This window comes from Eumetopias jubatus, unplaced genomic scaffold (assembly GCF_037043125.1).
Source record: "Eumetopias jubatus isolate StellerSeaLion01/CBP00866 unplaced genomic scaffold, mEumJub1_p1.0 scaffold_17, whole genome shotgun sequence".
Classification (NCBI taxonomy): Eukaryota; Metazoa; Chordata; class Mammalia; order Carnivora; family Otariidae; genus Eumetopias; species Eumetopias jubatus.
In genome coordinates, this window is record NW_028274823.1 from 22,801,180 (window position 1) to 22,807,179 (window position 6,000).

The window sequence follows — 6,000 nt, forward strand, 5'->3', positions numbered from 1 at the left end:
AGACATTTAAATTTAGCACCTGGACATCCATATTCACTTTTTAAAAAAATTTTATTTTATTATGTTATGTTAATCACTATACATTACTTCTTTTCATTTGATGTCCCCAGGGAAAGCAGATTTCTAGTAGCTAAGTCCTCTGAGTGATAGATGACATCTAGGTTTCTTTTAAAATGACGTGACTGGGGCTCCCATGTATACCCCAGCCCATGAGGAAGGAAACTCCATTTCACATTTACCATGCTTGAGATTACAATAGACAGATGAATGAGAGTAAGAGAGAGAGAGAGAGAGAGAGGAGAGAGGCTTACATCTGCAGGGTAGAGAAATGTGAGTGGGAAGGAATATGATTTAAAAGTGGTCTGACAATGGTCAGGTACATCCCTCTACAAAACAGTGCAAAGTTCTGGGTAGAATAATTTCTGTATCAATAAATAAAGAAGGAATTGAGATCACAATCAAGTCACAGAAGCGGAGAAATTGGTGATTGTTGAACATGGCGATGTAGTTGATTGAAGTCTAGAGTAAGGTTGTCTTTAGAAGAGCTTTTCAAAGGTCATGATGATTCACCCTAAGCCCCCTGGGATATACTCATAAGGGAGGTTATTATTGGAACAGCTTGGGAACTGTTACAGGTGGAGAGAAGGGACTCTTAGCGGACCTTCCAGTGCCACCAAATAAGTTCTAGCTCTGGGGCCTTTGACCCAATCTCCTACTCTGGATCTTGAGGCCAATTTTGAGAATGATGTGATGACATATCTAGGAAAATATCTCAGGACAGGTAGTATCAGGTGTCTATTTACTGGGTGACAGATCGATATTTCTAATTGTGCAACTCCAAGAATTTATTTGTATGGGCCCATGTTTATAGTTTCTGTAATGTTAGCTTTTTATTTTTAGTTTCCTGTTGACAACAGGTCTAGAAAATATGGAAACTTCATAGAGAAAGATTGTCTTTGAGTGAACCATGAACTGGAAAAAAGAGGTAGAAGACCACTGAGCAGTAATAAATATGGAAGAAGTTGAGGAAGTAAAAAAAGGAAAGTAAATGAAGGCCCCCCTTGGTGGGGTGGGGGGCGGCAGGGAGCTGTGAGAAGGGTTCCCAGGAATACAAGGTCTGGTTATAAGTCAGGCTGAAAAGGAAGTGAAGAAGGTACCCAAGAGAGCGAGCAGACGTTATCATATCTCAAACTGCAGAATTTTCTTGTCATTGGTCTAGTTACTGTCTTCAGCCAAAGACCAAATACATTTCCTTACTTACTCAACAATACCAGGTAGCTATAAACAAGAACACGAATATCCACGACCATTGTTTACTATGTACAAAATATGTGCCAATATCTTCATAAATTTCTTTACAAGCACATTATTTAACCCTTGCCATGATCCTACAAGGTGATAGAGAAGGGGCAACAGGCTTAGAGAAGGCAAACCATTTGCCTAAAATTTCACCACTGATGTCTGTGAGTGTTTGAATCTAGATCTATATTAGCAGAGATATCTTCCTTCTTGGGGTGTATAACTAAGTTATTGTTATTATTAGGCTACCTTTGAGACAACTGGAACCAAAAAAGTACTTTCTCATATTTAGGGTGAGTGCTTTCTGTGGCAGAGTAAGGGGGCACACATTCCAGGGTTATATTTTATCCTGTCAAGAAGGGCCTTAGGCTTACCTTCAAGTGTGAGTGCCCACACAATTAACCGAGCATTACTGAAGCGAACTCTGGCTTTGAAACTTAGAAATACGCTTTTGAAAGCAATTGTAAGAGAGGCAGTGCTAAAAAAAAAAGTCAGCAGTTTTAAAGCAGAAAGAAAAACGTTTATTAAAAAAAGCTCTATTAATGTCATCAACTTTCCTTTGCTTAAGGTCAAAACCTTACAGTATGTTGGAATACTATTATATTACAAATGAGTTCCAACAATCATCTGTTTTCATGGTCTTGTCAGGTCTCTGACTGGGGTCTTTCTATTTGATCATTGTTGTGTTAATGACTGTGATTCAATGAATAAGCTATGATACCTACAGTTTTAAATTAGTGTGTGTGAGAGAGAGAGAGGGACGGAAAGAGAGAGGGGAAGAGCCAAAAGGGGACTATGTGGTCAGAGGAAGATTCTTTCTACTGGTTTACATCATTGAAGACAATCTGATATAGAAACTACTGATTTATATATAGTTGAAAGCAAAGAAATCTGTCAGGAAAGTAAACACAATCATATTGACCCTTTTTGAAAGGCGAAAGACTCAGAGAATAGGGAATGTGGGGCAAGTCGTCCAATGTGTGTTTGGCTACCTCATTGACATCCAAGTTCTATTCCCAGAAGATTATGCTTCAAAGAGAATTAGCCTCTGTCATTTACATAACGCATCAAGGTCAGCAAAGAACTTTTTAAAACATATAATGAAGTAAGCACAGGGCTAGAATTTGAATCTTATTAAAGATAGACTTCAGCCAGAATATGGGTGTCTAATTCAAGGCAGGTATACAAAATGTTTTTTAAGTATCAGGATTTATAAGCATGCTCTGTAAAATGGTGGTAACTAAGTGGGGGGAGGGGCATCATCCTTGGGTCTAGAAGGTTCTTTCTTTTTTTTTTAATTTAAATTCAATTAGCCAATATATAATACCTCATTAGTTTCAGATGTAGTGTCCAATCATTCATCAGTTGTACCTAACACCCAGTGCCCATCACATCACATGCCCTCTTTAATACCCATCACCCAGCTGCCCCATCCTCCCACCCACCTCCTGTTCTGCAACCCTCAATTTGTTTCCCAGAGTTGAGAGTCTTTCATTGTTTGTTTCCCTCTCTGATTTCTCCCATTCAGTTTTCCTTCCCTTCTCCTATGAGCCTCTGCATTATTTCTTACATTCCACATGTGAGTGAATAGAAGGTTATTTCTATAAGGGATTTCAGCAATCATCTACTCTATTTCTGATACAAATACCAGAAGAAATTTGAGGATCAGAGAAATTTAATAATTAACCAAGGTTATAACTCTAGTCAGTGTCAAAGCTAGAATTAAAATTCAGATTTCCTGATAGTCTCTTTTATTTTTTCTTTTTTTTTAAATTTAATTTTATTATGTTATGTTAATCACCATACATTACATCATTAGTTTTTGATGTAGTGTTCCATGATTCATTGTTTGCATATAACACCCAGTGCTCCATTCAGTACAAGCCCTCTTTAATACCCATCAGCAGGGGCTAACCCATCCCCCCACCCCCCTCCCCTCTAGAACCCGCAGTTTGTTTTTCCATAGAGAGTCCATAGTCTCTCATGAGTTGTCTCCCCCTCCGATTCCCCCCTCATTTTTCCCTTCCTGCAATCTTTTTTTTTTTAACATATAATGTATTATTTGTTTCAGAGATACAGATCTGTGATTCAACAGTCTTGCACAATTCACAGCGCTCACCATAGCACACCCCCTCCCCAATGTCCATCACCCAGCCACCCCATCCCTCCCACCCCTCACCACTCCAGGAACCCTCAGTTTGTTTCCTGAGATTAAGAATTCCTCATATCAGTGAGATCATATGATACATGTCTTTCTCTGATTGACTTATTTTGCTCAGCATAATACCCTCCAGTTCCATCCATGTCATTGCAAATGGCAAGATTTCATTCCTTTTGATGGCTGCATAATATTCCATTGTGTATATATACCACCTCTTCTTTATCCATTTATCTATCGATGGACATCTTGGCTCTTTCCAGAGTTTGGCTATTGTGGACCTTGCTGCTATAAACATCGGTGTGCATGTATCCCTTCGGATCCCTACATTTGTATCTTTGGGGTAAATACCCAGTAGTGTAATTGCTGGGTCATATGGTAGCTATATTTTCAACTTTTTGAGGAACCTCCATACTGTTTTCCAGAGGGGTTGCACCAGCTTACATTCCCACCAACAGTGTAGGAGGGTTCCCCTTTCTCCGCATCCCCACCAACATCTGTCGTTTCCTGACTTGTTAATTTTAGCCATTCTGACTGGTGTGAGGTGGTATCTCATTGAGGTTTTGATTTGGATTTCCCTGATGCCGAGCGATGCTGAGCACTTTTTCATGTGTCTGTTGGCCATTTGGATGTCTTCTTTGGAAAAATGTCTGTTCATGTCTTCTGCCCATTTCTTGATTGGATCATTTGTTCTTTGGGTGTTGAATTTGATAAGTTCTTTATAGATTTTGGATACTAGCCCTTTATCTGATATGTCATTTGCAAATATCTTCTCCCATTCTGTCGGTTGTCTTTTGGTTTTGTGGACTGTTTCTTTTGCTGTGCAAAAGCTTTTTATCTTGATGAAATCCCAATAGTTCATTTTTGCCCTTGCTTCCCTTGCCTTTGGCGATGTTTCTAGGAAGAAGTTGCTGTGGCTGAGGTCAAAGAGGTTGCTGCCTATGTTCTCCTTTAGGATTTTGATGGACTCCTGTCTCACGTTTAGGTCTTTCAACCATTTGGAGTCTATTTTTGTGTGTGGTGTAAGGAAATGGTCCAGTTTCATTCTTCCGCATGTGGCTGTCCAATTTTCCCAACACCATTTATTGAAAAGACTGTCTTTTTTCCACTGGACATTCTTTCCTGCTTTGTCAAAGATTAGTTGACCATAGAGTTGAGGGCCTATTTCTGGGCTCTATTCTGTTCCATTGATCTATGTGTCTGTTTTTGTTCCAGTACCATACTGTCTTGATGATTACAGCTTTGCAATAGAGCTTAAAGTCCGGAACTTTGATGCCACCAGCTTTGTTTTTCTTTTTCAACATTCTTCTGGCTATTCGGGTCTCTTCTGGTTCCATACACATTTTAGGATTATTTGTTGCATTTCTTTGAAAAAAAAGTGGATGGTATTTTGATAGGGATTGCATTAAATGTGTAGATTGCTCTAGGTAGTATTGACATCTTCACAATATTTGTTCTTCCAATCCATGAGCATGGAACATTTTTCCATTTCTTTGTGTCTTCCTCAATTTCTTTCATGAGTATTTTATAGTTTTCTGAGTACAGATTCTTTGCCTCTTTGGTTAAATTTATTCCTAGGTATCTTAGGGTTTTGGGTGCAATTGTGAATGGGATCAACTCCTTAATTTCACTTTCTTCTGTCTTGTTGTTGGTGTATAGGAATGCCACTGATTTCTGTGCATTGACTTTATATCCTGCCACTTTACTGAATTCCTGTATGGGTTCTAGCAGTTTTGAGGTAGAGTCTTTTAGGTTTTCCACATAAAGTATCATATCATCTGCAAAGAGTGAGAGTTTGACTTCTTCTTTGCTGATTCGGATGTCTTTTATTTCTTTTTGTTGTCTGATTGCTGTGGCTAGGACTTCTAATACTATGTTCAATAGCAGGGGTTATAGCAGACATCCCTGATAGTCTCTTAAGTGTGCATTTGGACATTTCATTAATTTGAGCTCAGGGACAAAGTCAATAAAATATTAGTTTTATTTGCAATTCGTCCTGTTCTAGTCATGTTACATATTATCTAATTGTAGTCACTTTTGTCTAATATCTATTGAGCACTTTTTGAACGCCAGGTACCATGCTGAGCACTAGGATTCAGCAGTGAGTAAGGCGAGCATAGTCTCTGCTCTCATTTAGTTTACAGTCTAACAGAACCCAGGTACTAAACAACTATTTATTATAAGTGCAAATGGTGTTTGGAAAAGTGGAATCTACCAGGGTCCTTATCAGAGCAAGCTTTATTATTTCTACTTTATAGAGGAGGAAACAAAAAATACCTTCCAGGAGATTGTTGGGCAAATATTGTAGCAAGAATATGGGGTTTTAATGGCTCAGGATCCTTGACACTTACAACAAAATATAGCAGATAAAGTGAAATAGGCAAGGAGGGTTTTATTAAAGAGTTATGGCTAGAGGGGAGAGAGATTGAAATCAATTGCACTGAAACAAAAGGTAAGGAGTTTTAAGTGTTGGGATAAGCTGTGAAAGGCACTAAAGGACATTAGGGTGGAGGTTGGTCAATGTGATTAGGTCCTATGAACTT